Below are 17,520 nucleotides of genomic sequence, written 5' to 3'. Positions count from 1 at the left end.
CATCATGTCATATGCAGAGGACACACAACTCATCATTTCCCTCACCGAAGACCCAGAACTTTCAGGCAGGAATGGAAGCCGTTGCCACTTGGATGAGAGAAAGCTGCCTGCTGCTCCTCTCCGACAAGACTGAGCTCATCCTCTTCGGAAACACCACCTCAGCTTGGGACGACTCATAAAGGCCCACATCCCTCAGTGCCCCTCCTGCGCGACCGAGCACGCCCGCAACTTAGGAATCATCCTCGACTCCTCCTTATCCATGACCCGCCAGGTAAACTCAACAACGGCAACTCCCTCTACGCCGGCACCTCAACTAGGAACATTAAAAACTTCAACTCATCCAGAACGCTGCCGCCAGACTCATTCTGGACCTCCCTCGCCGAGAACACATCTCCCAACACCTGAGGACCCTCCTCTGGCTACTGGTCGAGAAGCGAATCACCTTCAAGCTTCTCACCCACACTTACAAGGTCACACACAATGCAGGACCAGCCTACCTGAGCCACCGCTTCTCCTTCCACAACCCCGCCAGATCCCTCTGCTCCGCTCAGATGGCCCTGGACACTGCCCTTCGCATCCACAAAACCACCACCGGAGGACGATCTTTTACCTACACTGCAGCGATGAGCTGGAACAACCTCCCCCAGCACCTTAGACAAGCCGGTCGCTCACCATCTTCAGGAAGAACCTGAAGACGTGGCTCTTCGGATGAGGCCCCTCCCCCCTAGTGCCTTGAGACTCTCACAGGTGAGTAGCAGCGAGTTACAAATACTGATTGATTGATTTTGTTATGAAATAGTTGAATAACATTTCTTTTAACCTAAACATTAATGTACGTTTTTGTGTTGAAAAAAAAAGGTGTTTTAAATTAATTGTAGTGAAGCTGGTACACCAAATATTGAAATTGCTAAAGCAATTGAAGCACTCCATTCAGGCAAGCAAGATTGCCAGGCCCAATGGGCTACCAGTAGAATTCCATAAGGGTTTGGTCAGCAAGTTCACTCCTTACCTGCATGCGATGTTTGAGGAGGCCCGGAAGAAAGGGAAGTTGTCATATGATCTATCTATGGCCGCAATAGTGATAAGACCTAAAAAAGGCCTCCACGTGGACTAATGTGGCTCATACAGGCCTATCCTGTTGCCAGCACTGAGACAAAAATCTTAGCTAAAGTACTAGACCTGTGACTCTGTCCAGCCATACTGATGCTGATCCACCCATACCAAGCAGGCTTTATGTCAAACCAGAGCACCTGTCTTAACTTCAGGTGGCACTTCGGGTGTATGGAATATACTATGAATAGCCAATGTAAAAGTGAGAGAGGACCCCTTACTTCAAGGGGATAAGGCACCAACGTGAACTTTAGGAAATAAGTATCCCCCTACAATCAGCTTATCAATACAACATTCAACCACACACTCAACTACAACATAAATAATATTCTACAAAGATGAGCTATCATACAGTACGACAACAATATAAGGCTCACAACTCTATAGAAAAAATACATATAATACCAGTTATTTTATCCAGTGGTTAATAATCAGAGTTAATAACACTGACACAGTACATCATAAAACAATACTCTCACCCACCCTTTAAAAATATCCCAGTACATATACAAAGAAAATCACCCCCCACTTAATAGAAACAAACATATGACTTAAAACCAGGAGACATACACAGAAATGTATTATCTGTCGCTGATCAGTACAGTTGTTAAACACGTTATTGGGAAAAAAATATTCATCTACAACATGCTACAAAATAGATTTAGTGTAATTTTTACTTCAATGCATTTTGGTGGTATGCGATGATAGTCACCACCTTCTTCAGGACCAAACCGAATAATTCCTGTGGTCACAATCACAATTTTTCTGTCAAAATATAATAAAATAAATCAAACATCATCAACCCACTTCCACCATCTAAAAATACATTTCTATATTTTTATCCCCACATAATGCACATCTACTAAAAACACCTTCTCCCATACTGTAGTGGTACTGTAATGCCTCACCCCATCAATCGTACGGACATGACAACATACTCTATCATTACTTACACTCCTTCAACCACCTCTTACTAAAAGGTTACCAAAAGATCTATGAAAATATCACTCACCTGGGGCTTTTCAGTCCTGTTCCAACCCTGGGGTATTCGCCTTTATGTCAATTAATTCAAGCATTAATCATGCCCTCTGTTCATTTGTAGGTATTAAAAAATAATAACAACACAATAAAATATATAGCTCCACCCCAAATCTGCCCTAATTTACCACTTCTTTTTACCCCTTATGAGCTTATGTTGGAAAGTATCTTATCAATTGCACACACATATGATGTTCGAAATAGTCCTCCTCCCATGTTAGTTAAAAATGTTCGATTCCGCATCAAATGTATTTCTACCCCCAATGCTAGAGTATCAATTAGCTTGCATAATCACTCTCCAATTCATATATTCTATAGCATGAGTAAAAAAATAATGAATACCTTCAATTTACTTAGCATATCTTTTAATTCCAGCAAATGAATAAACCAGAAAATGAATAGACCAGCAAATGAATAGACTATGAATAGATCAGAACCAACGGCTGTCTTACCCTTAGATGGAGCTAGAATGGACATTTATGTTTGAAGTCCTGCCCTGCATTTACAGGATGTGGTTGGGGTTACTCTTTAATGAACCGCTAGCGAGGATGAATGGGACATACTTGGATCTCTTCCATTTGCAATGGGGAACTAAACAGGGGTGTCCACTGTTCCCAATGATTTTTGCCCTAACGCTGGAGTCCCTTGCTCACTGGATATAATGTGATTCCTTAGTTTGCAGACTTGGCTGGGATGGCACATGGGAAAAGCCTATCTTGGTTTATGCTGACAGCATTCTATTCTGTTTGGTGGACCCAGAACTAACCATTGACCTCTTGCTACATGTGCTAGCCTTTTCTGGGGACTACTCTAGTTCCCACTTCAACTGGGGGAAGTGTGTGCTGTATCCACTCCCAAGATGGTCACTGATGAGGGCTTTCGACATCATGTTCCCAGTGAGAAAGAGGGATTTAAATATTTTGGTATACAGATCACTGGAGACGAGAAGGAGTTCCTTCACAGGAACCTATACACAGTCCTTGATCAATTTTGTGGGTACATCCCACACTAGCCGAGTCTTCTGCTGTCCCATCTGGATAGGGCTCCAATGTTCAAAATGATGGTCCTACCCACATTTTTATATGCTCTCTAGAATGCATCATATTGGGTTACAGCAGAGTTTTTTATGTGTGTAGAGGCTGAAATCAGGACACTGTTGTGGAACGGGAAGCCGCCCAGAATCGCCCTTTGGAAACTGGTTAAACAGGTCTATGAAGGGGGTGGGGGATCACTCTCCTGGATATACAGATATACCACTGGGTCACGAAAAATGAATAGGCCTTTACCCCATTAGATGAACCCTCTCTGAATTCCAACAGACTTCAATGGGTCCAAGTGGCTAATTTGCTGCACTATACAGTAGCAGGAACGGGCACAGTCACAGGAAGTGGCCCAAAGTTCCTCTACACTGTTGGTGGTTAGAACATGGGACCTAGTGCTGCAACGTCTAAAATGAGGAGGAATACTGATGAAGCAAGTCCCCTGTGAGACAGTAAGATACAGCAAGATGTAAGAGATGTACATTTTGGGAAATGGGACTTGATTGGCATTTGTAGGTTGGGCGACATCTGGAGGACAGATGATCTAAAAAAACTAGAGAGCCATAAAAATGAAATTGAACTGGTGGACTCTAAGATGTTCAAATACATAAGATTGTGGCATGCTCTGGTGACCTATATACCAGCGGAGCATGCATTGCAAACGTTACACTGTTATAAGACAGACTACTGCCCAAGACTATCACACTTAAAATGATACCCTAAACAAATCAGAAAATTATTAATAACATGCCTCATACACCGGTAGATTATAAGGCAAAATGGGAGGAAACTTTGGACCCCTTTGAAGGACTGGGCTTGGGGGAGATGATATGAGTACCTAGGCAGGTATCCATACAACCAGGCTTCCGATTTTTCCAATTAAATATTCTGTATAAGGCTTATCTTACAAGGACAGTCCTCATCAGGACTGGTTAGGCTCCAACAAATTGCTGCTTACCTGAATGTGAGCAGAAAGGAACTTTTCTACATACCTTAGGGGAATGCTCGATGCTGTTGGACTTTTGGTCCGGGGCAAGTAGATGTCTTGCAAATATTACCAACTTACAGGCACCTTTGCAAGCTTTGCATGCTAAATTGATGGTGCTAGACATATTGAGAGATGTCACCTTGCAGCGACACCCATACAATCCCATATAGATTGCCACTTATGATGACTAGAAGAAGTGTTGCTCAGCGGAGAGGGCACAGAGTCAGCTCTGGACCTGGACTAACAAACGCAGGAGATGGATTGGTGCTGAGTAGCTGAAAAACAGATTTATGAAAGCAGAGGGTGCCCAGAAGAATATGACATGGTATTGCACCCATGGTGTCCAGGTCACCTGATATTTGTGGGCAGAATGGCCTTCCTGAGAATAAGAGGAGGGTGAAGATTTCTTCATAATGATGCTTTTGAAAGGACAATTGGTATACCTATTGTCTGCACATGGCCCAGTCTACTAATGTTCTGTAATGCTGTGTTGTTTGTTATTGTTTGCTATGAATTGTCAATAAAAATATATTTTTTAAAAAGTCTATATATAACTTTTAATAATGATGTAAGCATCATAATAAATACATAAACATGTTATTTATTTTTTTACTCTTAGGAAAAATAGCTTTATTAATTTAATATTTTATATATGCTTACATATTTAAATAAACATAACTCAATAATGCTGTAGAAGTTTTTATTTTGCTCTACATTTAAAAAAAAAATACTTTACATCAATATTTAACATTAATACATATTTACTAACCTATTTGTAAGTTTAATAAATGTTTACATTTTCCCTATACTTTACCATAGGAATATCTCCACCCCGATGGAGGAGACCTCTGCCCTCTGAAACGCTGTAAGTTGTAACTTTACAGTCATAAATTAGACTCCAGACATGTAAGTCTACATTGTTGATTAACTTTCAGTTGTAAATGATGAATAGCCAAACAAAGTGTAAGAGTAAACTTACACATATAGATTTACTCATGTGCATGTTTACTTTTGTGAATATCTCCCTTAGTATTGCTTGCATTTCTTCACTTGTATTAAATTTAAATTCTAATCAAAGTACAGTGTACAATTATCAATTATCAGTTTCAGATTGGTAGAAAACATCCAGCTATCGTCCTAAAGGCTAACGTTTGAGTGATGAAACATAGATTTAAATATTACAAAATCGACAAATAATAATAAAGATTAAACTTTCAGCATACAATAAATGACAGAAGCATTCACTGATACATACATTATGCAAATAATTATATTTGAATGAGCAAGCTTGTGATGGGAATGAGGTGATGTGTGATTAAATCTTGTGAGAATCATGATTATGGTTTGTGATTTTTTTAAATCAGTAAGAGAGGAGGTAGCTTCCGCATGGTATTGCAAAATATTCCATATTTCAACACTGAAATGTTGAGTTCTCCATTGAAGACAATGAAGTAGCTCTGGGATTCTAATGGAATAAGTTTTCTGTTGCAACATTCCATTGTTTGTCTTTATGTGTCTCCTTTTTTAATTTAAAATGTTTTACCCTTAGTGGGTGGAATGTTTTAAAGGCTTTATAGCCCTTGTGCCTCAGGCTATACTAGTTGTTAAAGGCCCTTTCCTTCATTACCGGCGGCTCAGGCTATAACTCGGGTTCTGGGCCCTTAACAACTAGTATAGCCCTTGACAGCTGGCTATACGGCTATAATAGATGTTGAAGCAGTCATAACAAATATAATCTAAATGGAGGCAATTAGCAGCAGGGTGGGGTGTATTGGCCAATGTATGGAACAAGCAGATGTAGAGTAGTCTGGACTCTGGTGAGTGACTCGCAATAGATTATATGCATGGTGAATAATCATCTGGGTTATTGTTTGTAATTGTAGGCAGGTGTTAATCTAGGAAGACTAAAAATGGTGCCCATATTGTTTTGGTGAGGTATTGTTTTTTTTGTCTCTTTGAAACAAATGGCCCAATCTGGAGAGCAGTACCAAATAAATTGATGAACAATCTAGACAGTTACATGTGAGGAAAGTGTTTTTGAATGAAGCTTCAATTATGAAAACCCTCATAGATATTGACAAGTTCAATGAACATACAGAGACATCTGTTAATGTGATGTAATGGAATGGTCTGAATTAGTAAATTGTAGTTTGCCATCTGAAATTGGTAAAGATGATAGCTTAAATCCTCATATTATATTTTCCTGAATGTGATATGGTTGAAGTTCAGCAAGCCTCTAATTTGGCCTTTTTCTCTAGACCAACTGCTCCTCCATTTCAAATGCATCTGTTCACAAATTGTTTTTTGCTGATTCTGGGAGATCTTTCATCACTTGATCAATTTAACAACCAGAGCCAGTTTACAGATTTCTTTCCAGCTAGTTTTAAAAATCTTACTTATTCTTTGAATAATAGTTTGCTCTCCAAATGTACAGAATTTTCCAGGCAATTATATGATTTATGGTATTGATTTTGGTGGCAATAAAGAATGTGTTTTCAGCTTTAACCCACCTTTGCAGTCACCAGTTAAAACATCTCAGTCCTCATAGAAAAATCTGTGTACAACACCTTTCAGGGAGACGCAAGATCAAGAAATTGCACAAGATCAATGTAAGGAAGGAACATCCTTTTTAGAGGGTTTATTTTTGGAAGGTCTATGTCATCTCATGAGAGTAACAGTTCTCACAAGTCAGCTTGGATCTCCGCCACGATCTTGGATTAAAATAAACATAAGGGTACACAGGAAGAAACGTATGCTTTCCACAGTAAGCAAAATGCCGGACTGCCAAGTTCATTGAGTTCCTCATCGGCCCGGCAATTTACAATGAAGTGGAATCCCAGAATTCAAATTAAGTATTTACTTCATTTATTTCTTCCTCATGTTTTGGCTTTGAGTTTACTGGTTTATTTTTATCTTTGTGGGTGCTGAAAAACTTGTATATGTAGAGCAAAGAATGGAATAGCCTTAATAGCTGCAAATGGTGTGTGTTTATTTAAATGCTCTATTCACCAAATTGAGTGTATTACATGATGAGACAGTAATTAGATTTTTATAAATTACATAAACTACATATAAGTTTGATAATTTGATCAATAATCTGATGCACTGAAAATCAAATTCAGCATGGACAACGTTCTATGAAGTTAAATGAAGCATTTAGAATTGGAGAATCATGTTTACTCTTAGCCTGGTCTCAATTCGGGTACATAATACCTTTTTGGATAATGTCATAAGTCTGTCCTAGTAAAAGAATTAGGTAAGAATAACGTAGCGTTAGTGAGTATTACTTACAAAAACATGCAAGTATTTCATGGGCTAGGACTGATGGTATACTTTCATAATTTATGAATGAAAACTTTAAAAGTATATAGCAGCTAGAAGGTATTTTCTTCAAGTTCCGGGGACTCGGGTATCATAGCTTTAGATCTGAATTGAGGTTTCCAGTTAGGAAAAACTGAAAATAATACTTGATTCAGAAGTAACTACCTTCACATTTGTGCAGGGATCTGATTCCATTACCAAGATTAGGGCACATTTCCTGAAAGAGATTTCCCTATCACATCTGCATTTGTTTTCTTTTGTTCTCCACTTTACCTTTTGAATAATTTGAGATGTGTCTTGACATCAAAGATGGCAGGGTGTGTAAAAACTGTGGTTTGGTGATTCCTTTACAACAAGGAACCTAGAGCCTGACACAAAATTGAATCTATTGTCAAAATGTCTTATATCTTGGGATGATGATGTACCCATTTACCACAAATATTACAAAATCTTCTTAATGTTTCACAAACTTCAATGTTAGTAAATGGTGGTCAAACTACTTGTCAAAAACACAAACAATAAATTAGCTAAAGAGAGTAGGGCTGAAAAAGTGACCATTTTGAATGATTGTCCTGGCCAGTAAACTTCCTTGAGTACTCTGGATTTGGATAATTTAAAATGTAACAGGTTCTCTTTTAAATGTCTTCCATATTTCTTTAAATCAGAGGAATAATAGAGATGAAAAGTAATCAAAATATGAAAAAATAAAACATATAAATAACACCAAAACATGAATACTGGGCAAAACGGAACACTATTCCATATCATAGCATGCCACAGGCATCTGTGTAGTACTAATCCTTTGTATATCCACATGTTGTGCATTGTTTATGTCATTGGGCATAGGTGGGTCTACAGGCCTTAGCTGAAATAATAGAAATTGAATCTAGAGTTTCATCCTCCAAGCATGCATGGTTTTACCACCAGGTGTTGATGAAGAAAGTGCTTACCTGTGGTTAAATTAGCTCTAATTAATTAAATTGTAGGATAGCATTGGATGCCAGTTAGCTCTTATGCAAGTCCATCCCCATAGAAAAGGCAATGCAGGAGGATTAAGGTACAAAACACTATCCTAGCCTAGATGGGCAATCCAAACTAATTTTGTAAGATAAGAGTGACATAGTTGTTTTCCAACTCCAATTCACTATTCTGGCTGCATACATCTAGATTTTTGTACCCTCTGCAATAGCTTAACTGACACTTCCAGCCACCTTCATAATCAATCCTAGACCTAATTATAATTGACTGTAATCTTTTTTCTAAAAGACGGTGCTACATGCTTCAGGTAACAATGTGATGACAGCAACTGAATATATGGTATTCACTTAGGGCCTGATTGCGACCTTGGTGGATGGGATACTCTGTCACAAACGTGACGGATATCCCGCCAGCCATTTTAGAAGTTCCATTGGATATAATGGAACTTGTAATACAGCGGACGGGATATCTGTCACGTTTGTGATGGAGTATCCAATCCGTCAAAGTCGTAATCAGGCCCTTAATCTTTCATGGAGAGCCGTGGATCAAAATGAAACCCATAGTTTTGACCTACATAAAAAATTGATACCACATGCTTTTTAAAGAGAATTATTGAACTCCAAATTCAACTAAAGAGGATTATTGAGCACAGAGTAGCAAGGGCATCATCTGAGCTAACAATGAATTGCTTAGTATTAGACACATTAAGAATAAACTAGACAGGGTTTTAATTCACAATTAAATAAAGTAGAAGCAATTGCTTTGTTCCTCCTGATCTTGGCAAAAGTCTCATAATAATGGTATATGGTAGTTGCCTGTATATATATAATTGCCACACTCCTCCTCCCAAATCTCTGAATAGTTACTGCAGAAACTGCATGTAAATGTTAAATAAGATTGTTGATGCAGGGAATCCTGGATAAAAGGGTTAAAGAATGCTAATGCTTTTCGTGAGTGACCAGAGACTGTTAAACAAGGAGTCATTAAACCACCCTGTGGCAGAACTATAAACATTTGCAATGCTCACAAGGCAGTATAAAATGGAATCCTGATCAGTGGTGTTGGGGGCTGCCAACAGGTGTAACTGAACTAACTAACAATGCTACTACTCCTTTGATATCCGCCCACAGATGGGCTCTCTGACATCCAACAGAATCAATTTAGTTCCTCATCCTACTCAAAAGCCTGCCTGTCTTCCAGGAACCCCTCAGTTTCAACATGGTATGACACTTATGTGGGCCCTACGTTATCCAGCACTTAGACAGGAAAAGGTGCTCCTGCTATCAAAAATTACTTCAAGCTTTCAGATTGTTCACAAGAAGAGTGAGGATAACAGATGCCCTTACAGAGGCTATCCATTTTCTGAATACTCCTGACAGAACAAGTGGCAGGGCTCAGCTGTGAAAGAGCAATGCCTGATTGTTATCCAACTTTCCAAAACAAATGATCTTACTAATGAGACAGAAGATGACATTTAACAAGTGTAAATATTGGAAGGGTAAAAATGAGGGATCAAAATCAACAAATTACAAAAACGGCTAAAAGTATTATCAGATTTACTGACCTGCTATTTTTGGTAAATGCACATTAATTGAAACGTTTAATTAACCCCTTAACTGCTGCCCCCCCAAAGTGCTCAGCCATTTTGGGTGTTTGGGATAGTTTGTGCTCAGGTCTCCATAACTTTTTGTCCACGTTAGGTATTCACGTCAGATTTGCATCCTTTTCCAACAGCCTAGGGATTTTAAAGATATCTAGGGTTTGCAGATTCCCCTGGGGAGGACTGAGAAAACAGCTAAAATTTTGCTAAATTTGAGGTTTTGGGGGAAAAAAAGGAAAAAGTGCTCTGGATAAAAGTGTCTTGTTTTTTCATAAAAGTGGTATTAATGAATGGTTTATTGCTTTAATGTCACCGTCTTTCCAGCTTTCAGGAACATGCAAAGGTGAATCATAAAACCTATGTTTTTTACCACAGTTTTGGCATTTTTCTACGAGGTGGCCCATTTTTCCTAATTTTTGTAATTTCAGTTTGTGTTGAAACCAGTGTGAAACCCATGGGTGATCCAGGAAACCATATCTTTCTGAAAACTAGACAAAATTCTGAATTTCGCAAGGGGTCATATGGGTAGACCCCTCAAGGTTTTATCAAAGAAGCTAACTGTTGAAATAACGAAATATTGAAAACGAGTCGGAAAATACAGCCATTTGTGATAATATTTTCATCTGTAACGCTTAGTCACGATGGCTTTTTTACAACAAAAAAATCTACCATTATATTCACTAGACCCTTTTGGTTGTGGGGATATATAGGGCATGTAGGTTCTCCAAGAACCCCGAGGCAACAACTGAACTGCACCACACCATGGTTTTTCATTGTGTACTGAGTATAAACCAATTCATATGATGAAAAGTAGGTATGAAGCTAACTTATGTATTTCTGAAATGGGTACAAGATACGGAGTTTAGGAGCAGTGGTTATTTGTACATCTCTGAAATTGTGCGTACCTGTATGAGCATATGATTTAGAGGGTATTTTTCAAAATGTCTTCTTTCTTACACACTGGTTTACATTTGGAAGGCACAAATTCAGTGAAATTCAATTGGTAATAAGAAATATCCTACAATTCTATGCTCCCATATGTCTTTTGATGAAAATGGTGCTTTACTTGTGTGGGTATGTATTGCTATTGCCTGTGACTGGAAAGGGCCCAAACGCAAGATGGGTACATCACATTTTTCCCCTCAAAACTGACCCGTTTTTGCAGACACCAGGGGGAATCCAGGATGGGGTGACATGCCTGAATCTTACCCAGAATCCCTTGTAACCCTTAAACTTTGACTTAAAAAACATTTCCCTCACATATCTGATGGAAAGTTCTAGAATCTGTGGGGAGCCACAAAACTTCTGTTACTGTCGCAGGCACTAGGCCCAACCACACAGGTGGCATAGTGTTTTTATCAGCACAAGTAGGGCAATGCTGAGTATTAGGAATTGTGTGGATTCCTGTGGATTCTGGAAGTTTCTATCACAGAAATGTAAGAAAAATTCATGATTTCAGACAATGTTTTAGGTTTTCAGGGCATTGTGGGTAAGAAAACCTCATGGGATCCACACAAGGCACTTGACCATGAAATCCTCTGGTTGTGTACGTTTCAAAAATGTCTGTTGTTGGCATGGTCCCAAATCCTGCAACTGGTGATCTCTCCACATAGCACTTTAGGGCCTTTTGTGTCAAGGTGTCTTGGCCCACCCACACAAGTGAGGTACCATTTTTATCAGCTACTTGGGTAAATGCTGTGCGGTAGGAACTTTGTGTCCTCCGCAGATTCCAGAAGTTTGCTTCACAGAAATGTGAGGAAAATGCGTGTTTTTGGTCAACATTTGAGGTTTACAGGGCATTGTGGTTAAGAAAATGGTGTGAGATGCATGTGAACCACACCATCTTGGACTCCCCCAGATATCTATTTTTCAGAACTGTCAGGACCTGCTAGGTTTTTCCAAGTGGCAGCCTACCCAAGCCCAAAAAGTGCAGCCGTTCACCATTCCAAGTGGGACAATATTGGGGCTTAGCCACACTCTCTTGGCCAATATATAAAAACAACACCAAAAAGAATCATATGCCCTCTCCCTTGCCATTGGGACGGGATGCTTTAGTCCACGGGGGCGCAAAAAGACTGTTGAGGTTTTAAGGGTGATGGTGGGGCCTGGTGATAGGATAGGCAAGACCCACCCATTGTTTTTATCAAAAACATATATTGCTGCCATATGTTGGGATTCTGCCACCCCTGAGGGCAGATCAGAGGTAATAATCTCATTTCCCCCCAGGGGCAGAAAGACTGACGCCCCATTTACTTGGGAGGGCATGATCATGCCAGGCAGCCCCCACCCCAATATTAAAAAAAAAACATTACCTGGAATCCAGTGGGCTTTCTGCCTTCCCGGGGAGGGGGGGTAAGATAGGGGGTATTTACCTCAGTCAGCTCTTCTGGGAGGACAAAATACTGTGGCTCCCTTAGTTTGGGGTGAGGGCATGGCCATGATCAGTAGCTCCCACCCCTCTATTTTTTTGAAAAACAGTTCCTTGGTGTCTAGTGGGCTTTCTGCCACCCCTGTGGGACAGATCTGGGGTAATTACCCAACAATTGGGGCAGAAAGACTGAAATAAAATATTTGCTGAAGGTGGAGCACAGGTTCTTGCCCAAGGGCCTCTCCCCCCATCCCTGATGTCTAGTGGGTGGATCTCTGCTTGGGGTTTGCACTCCTGCGAAAATCCCCATGCAGGGATCAACTGGCAAGAGGTCCCATTGGAAAGGGGAGATTCTCCCCTTTCCAACAATACCTATGTCATTAGAATCCGTGTTTGGGTGCTGAGATAGTCCCTCGAGCACTGATCCTGTGAAAGTAAAAGAAGCTTACAAAGGAGAGGTAGTGCCACAATAAAAAAAAATAATAACAGCTACTTCCAGCCCTTGGCAGCTAATCAATATGATTTTAAGATCTATGTTCAATGAAAGAATAGTTTGTCTGCATGAATGATTTCTAATGCTGGAAGACATGAGTGGAAAAACAGTAAGAGACAGGATTAAGTAACATCCTGCCAACAAGGAGACTCAACATTGATGATAGATAGCATCATGAATGAGTAATAACTGATGGTTTACTACTGACGGCCATTAACCAGCCAAATATGAGTCTTGAAATCTTGTCACTTAATGGCCTTTAGAAAAATGACTCACAATCCTCAATAGTGAAGGAGATGAAGCAAGAAAACCAAGATTAAGTTGCGTTCAGCAACTCTCTTGCTATTGTGTTCTGATGCCATGACCTTCAAACAGAATATGAAAGTGACCAGGAAGCAGTTAGATCAGCTCATGACAGAGGACATAAATATTTGAAACAGCTAAGAAGTGGGATAAAAATATCAACATGGTGTAACATAAGAGGATTAAATATAGGGTCATCAGGTTTTACCTGAACCTACCAGAGACTGCTTATATGCAGGTTGTTGGCAATGAAAGAAGGTGATAATAGATAAGAGTGAGAGAATGTGTGTGTGTGAGAGAGAGAGAATGGACATTAAAGTTACCTGTTTTATTGTCTGGAAATTTGTCATCGTTTTACATGTTGTGTTTATTTTCCAGCTTTGTATATGGCGTAACTGGATGTTGGGTCACCATCTTATTCTCTGAAAGGGCAGCAGGTTATCTATTGGAAGGATGTTGGGCCACGATCTTATTGTTTAAGTGCTTTACCTACAGTCAAATAACTTAAAGACATAATTTTAGAAACACAAAGGAACTTGCAATATTGTGCGCATTCAGACATGAATTGTCGTTTGTGTGAAATACTCTGTATCTCACTTACCGTCCTAAAATGAATACAAATAATGACATCAAGACAACATTGCTAAAGTGTCATCCATGCAATCTCACACATACACTAGACTAAGGGGGTCATTCCAACTTCGGCAGGCGGCGGAGGCCGCCCGCCAAAGTTCCCCCGCCAGAAGACCGTACCGCGGTCAAATGACCGCGGCGGTCATTCTGACTTTCCCGCTGGGCGGGGGGGCGACCGCCAAAAGGCTGCCCGCCCGCTCAGCGGGAAAGCCCCAGCAACGATGAAGCCGGCTCCGAATGGAGCCGGCGGAGTTGCTGGTGTGCGACGGGTGCAGTGGCACCCGTCGCGATTTTCAGTGTCTGCTTTGCAGACACTGAAAATCTTAATGGGGCCCTGTTAGGGGGCCCCTGCAGTGCCCACGCCAGCGGCATGGGCACTGCAGGGGCCCCCTGGGGCCCCACGACACCCTTTCCCGCCAGCCTCTTCCTGGCGGTGTAAACCGCCAGGAACAGGCTGGCGGGAAGGGGGTCGGAATCCCCATGGCGGCGCTGCTTGCAGCGCCGCCGTGGAGGATTCCCAGGGCAGGGGAAAACCAGCGGGAAACCGCCGGTTTCCCTTTTCTGACCGCGGCTTTACCGCCGCGGTCAGAATTGCCCCTGAAGCACCGCCAGCCTGTTGGCGGCGCTTCCTCCGTCCCCGGCTGCCAGGGTCGGAATGACCCCCTAAGTTTCCTTTCTCCATCGATCAACCCTATCCCTTGCTTCGTCTAGAATAATGTGCTTGTTAATGATTGACAGCTCTTTTCTCATCTTAAGAAAACATAAGTTACCAATAATTTTTTTTTTATAAGAGCCTTGGGTGGCTCTCATGAAATGAGGGAGTTCATTTCAAATTAAATCACTCAAATATGCTATTTGGCTCAGGGAAAAATAGAAATGCAGAACCTGGCTTTTTTCCTTCAGCAAATGTCAATAATGATTCTGCTTTGCCTTCAAAGGATTCATTTTTAGAGTTCATGTGGCATAGAATCAGGTTGTTCTTCATTCTGAGTGGTTCCTACCAGCAAAACGTTGACAGGAACAGGTTCATGGGTTCCACTCATGCTTGCTACATGTGCACAAAACATACAAAAGTGACTTACAGCTGCGATGTAGTGGTGATAAAATGCGTTGCACAATCTCCATTTTAAAGTCCATTTTTGTCACTAGCCATGATATCAATTGAATTGTCAAGATAATTATAAGCTAATAATACCTTTGCCGCCAGCGGTGTGTTCAAAAGCAAGGCAAATGAGAAAGATTCCAGAGCAAACAAAAAAAAATCATAGAGGGCTTATGTAGAGTTTGCTGGAAGGGTACTCCAAAGTCTACCTTGTCCTCCAAGCACATGGTTCCACTGCTCTATTTATAGTCAGAGTAACTGCCATGTTTTCACTCACAGATTCAGTAACCTTTGATCAATGGTTTATTTGCATTGCGCTGTTGGTCACTATACCTCAGACCGTCCACCCTATTTAATTTGATTGAGCTGACATTATCTTGTTTGGAACTACAAAGGAAAGATTGGTGCCCCAAACCAGAAAACAACCAACCACCCACATGCTGGGAGGTATGTCCCAGTGTGTCAGGGAAATTTGTTTTTTGTTTATTTAAAAAAGAAATCACGATTTGGGAGTATGTGTTTAAAAAACACAAACAATCTTCCTGGGCTAGCTCATTAAACATGGGCCCACACAGCTGAGCTGCAATGCCTTCAGAAGAGGTGCAGTAGAAGCCACTCCACTGAAGACAGAGAGATCTCCACCTGCCTGGCAGAGATATCTAAAAATGGTGGGTTGTAGTCAACCAGGGAAACGGAGCATATTCCTCCACTGTCCTGGCAGAGCAGAGTGCTACTTGCTAAAATCTAAATGTGGGATTCAGTCTTCTTCATCAAGATCTCAAAATCATTTGAAATTTTGTAGATCTATGAGCTAATTAGAGAAAGTTGGCCCTCATGTGTTGTGTGTTCCAAGAGAATACTATCATCCTCATCACCCATGTGGACTGGTAGACGATTGACAGTATAAAGTGGAACTATCCGTGTAGAATGATTAATGAGGCACATGATTGATAATTGTATAGTGTGCGTATGAGAGGAAAAGTAGAGTAGTCTGATATAAGTAATGGCTATTCTCCTCTTCTGGCTATAAATATCTGTATTAGTTCCAACAATTTGTAAATGGTGAATTCATAGCCAGTAGCTGGTGGTAAATTAGTGTATCTTTGTATTTCATCCATTTTGAGCAAAGGTGCGGAATTGATTTATTACAACAGATGGTTTGTTAAATTTTGGGGTGGGTTTGTGAGTGTGAACCACCATCCTTGCCTAAGGTTTCCTGGAAGTAGATTTGTTCTACACCCTTATCTTGCTCAAGTGCAGGGATGATGTGTATCACCGTCACCTTGGACAAGGGCTATAGTATGCATTTTTTAACCATCCCCACGGTCCAAGGGAGAGGGTGGTGTCTGATACCCCCTGGCCCAGCCCCAGTGCAGGTGTGCTGTGCATCGTCCTCCACCTTCCCAAAAGATGGGCTTGAACCCCCCCCACCATTATCAGGATTCTGAGGCTATTCCCAGCTTTTTCCAAGGGAGAGTGTGTAACCCTTGGCCCTGGTGGCTGATTACAAAATTCACCCACTGCACTTGTGCAATGTGGATTGCACAAGTGCAGTGGGTGAATTTTGTAATCAGCCACCAGGGCCAAGGGTTGATGGATAGTGTCTGTTAGCCTCCTCCAGCTTTTTCCAAGTTTGGAGATATTCTTTGAAATGGGTGTGCTTCGTCCAATGGAGTGGTTGTGGTCATAAGGCGACATCCAGGCCAAGGGCTCCTTTCCTATGGGTGGAGATGATATGTGTATGCCATTCAGCTCTGAGGAGGTCTGAGAGGTATTTATTTAATCTCCTCCACCTTGTCGAGGAGTGATGACGTAGTTTAGTCCCTAGCTGTCATCCTTCATGCCCAAGTGTAAGTGGGCTCTTTTGTCAAGATCATTTTTTATTCCCGAGCCTCAAAAGTTAGGGGAATTTGTTGTATGTAATCCTCCACTTTATACCATTCCCACCTTTCCCAAGCACTCAGGTGGTGTATATACATTCAACCTCCTTCCTTGCTCAAGGATGCGAGGTAATTTTCTTACTTAACACTCAGCCTTACCCAAGGATAGGTTGATGTTTCCCAACCCTTCTGTCTACTTCAAAGAGGGCAGCCTTTCTTGGCTCTCTCACCGTCCATAATGCCAAGGGTTAAGGAAGGAGCTAGTTGAAATATCAGAAATGGCGCTAGGGACTTTCCACTTATACAAATCTCTCCCTGGCCTGTTTGACCTGTTTGACAGGCTGGGTAGCACAGTGTCTACAACACACTAGGACAGCTATCAGCTGCCCCGGCCCTCCCTGGTCCACAGAATGTGCAGGGCAGCTCACAACTACGTCCTTGTTCTTTCTGCAGGTGAAAACAGAGTGCTTGGGCAGCTGAAGTGAAAAGTGAAGCAAGAAGGCCTGGGTAATAGATAATATTATATTAGGATAGTAGCCTAGCTTGTGAATTTTACGTTTTTAGGAGTCATGTGCTGGAGGTACCTTTAACACCCCTGTTAACCTCAACTCCCCTTTAAATTTAGTTTTGAGGCCAATACACACACACACACACACACACACACAT

At 41.1% G+C, this 17,520-nt stretch overlaps 1 long non-coding RNA gene across 2 annotated transcripts in view; it reads left to right on the top strand.

Moving 5' to 3' along the window:
- LOC138284560 (uncharacterized) overlaps nt 1-17,520 on the top strand; it is a 174,338-nt gene that overhangs the window by 5,408 nt on the left and 151,410 nt on the right. The window contains exon 3 of one of the 2 annotated variants that reach the window (XR_011201421.1): nt 4,996-5,041. This is a non-coding gene — a long non-coding RNA (uncharacterized lncRNA). Of the gene's footprint in view, nt 1-4,995; nt 5,083-17,520 lie in introns of both variants that reach the window. The other variant, XR_011201426.1, reaches the window with a different exon arrangement.

Source organism: Pleurodeles waltl, chromosome 1_1 (assembly GCF_031143425.1).
Source record: "Pleurodeles waltl isolate 20211129_DDA chromosome 1_1, aPleWal1.hap1.20221129, whole genome shotgun sequence".
NCBI classification, from domain to species: Eukaryota; Metazoa; Chordata; class Amphibia; order Caudata; family Salamandridae; genus Pleurodeles; species Pleurodeles waltl.
Note: the sequence above shows the minus strand (reverse complement) of the source record. Positions and strands in the feature narration are given on the sequence as shown.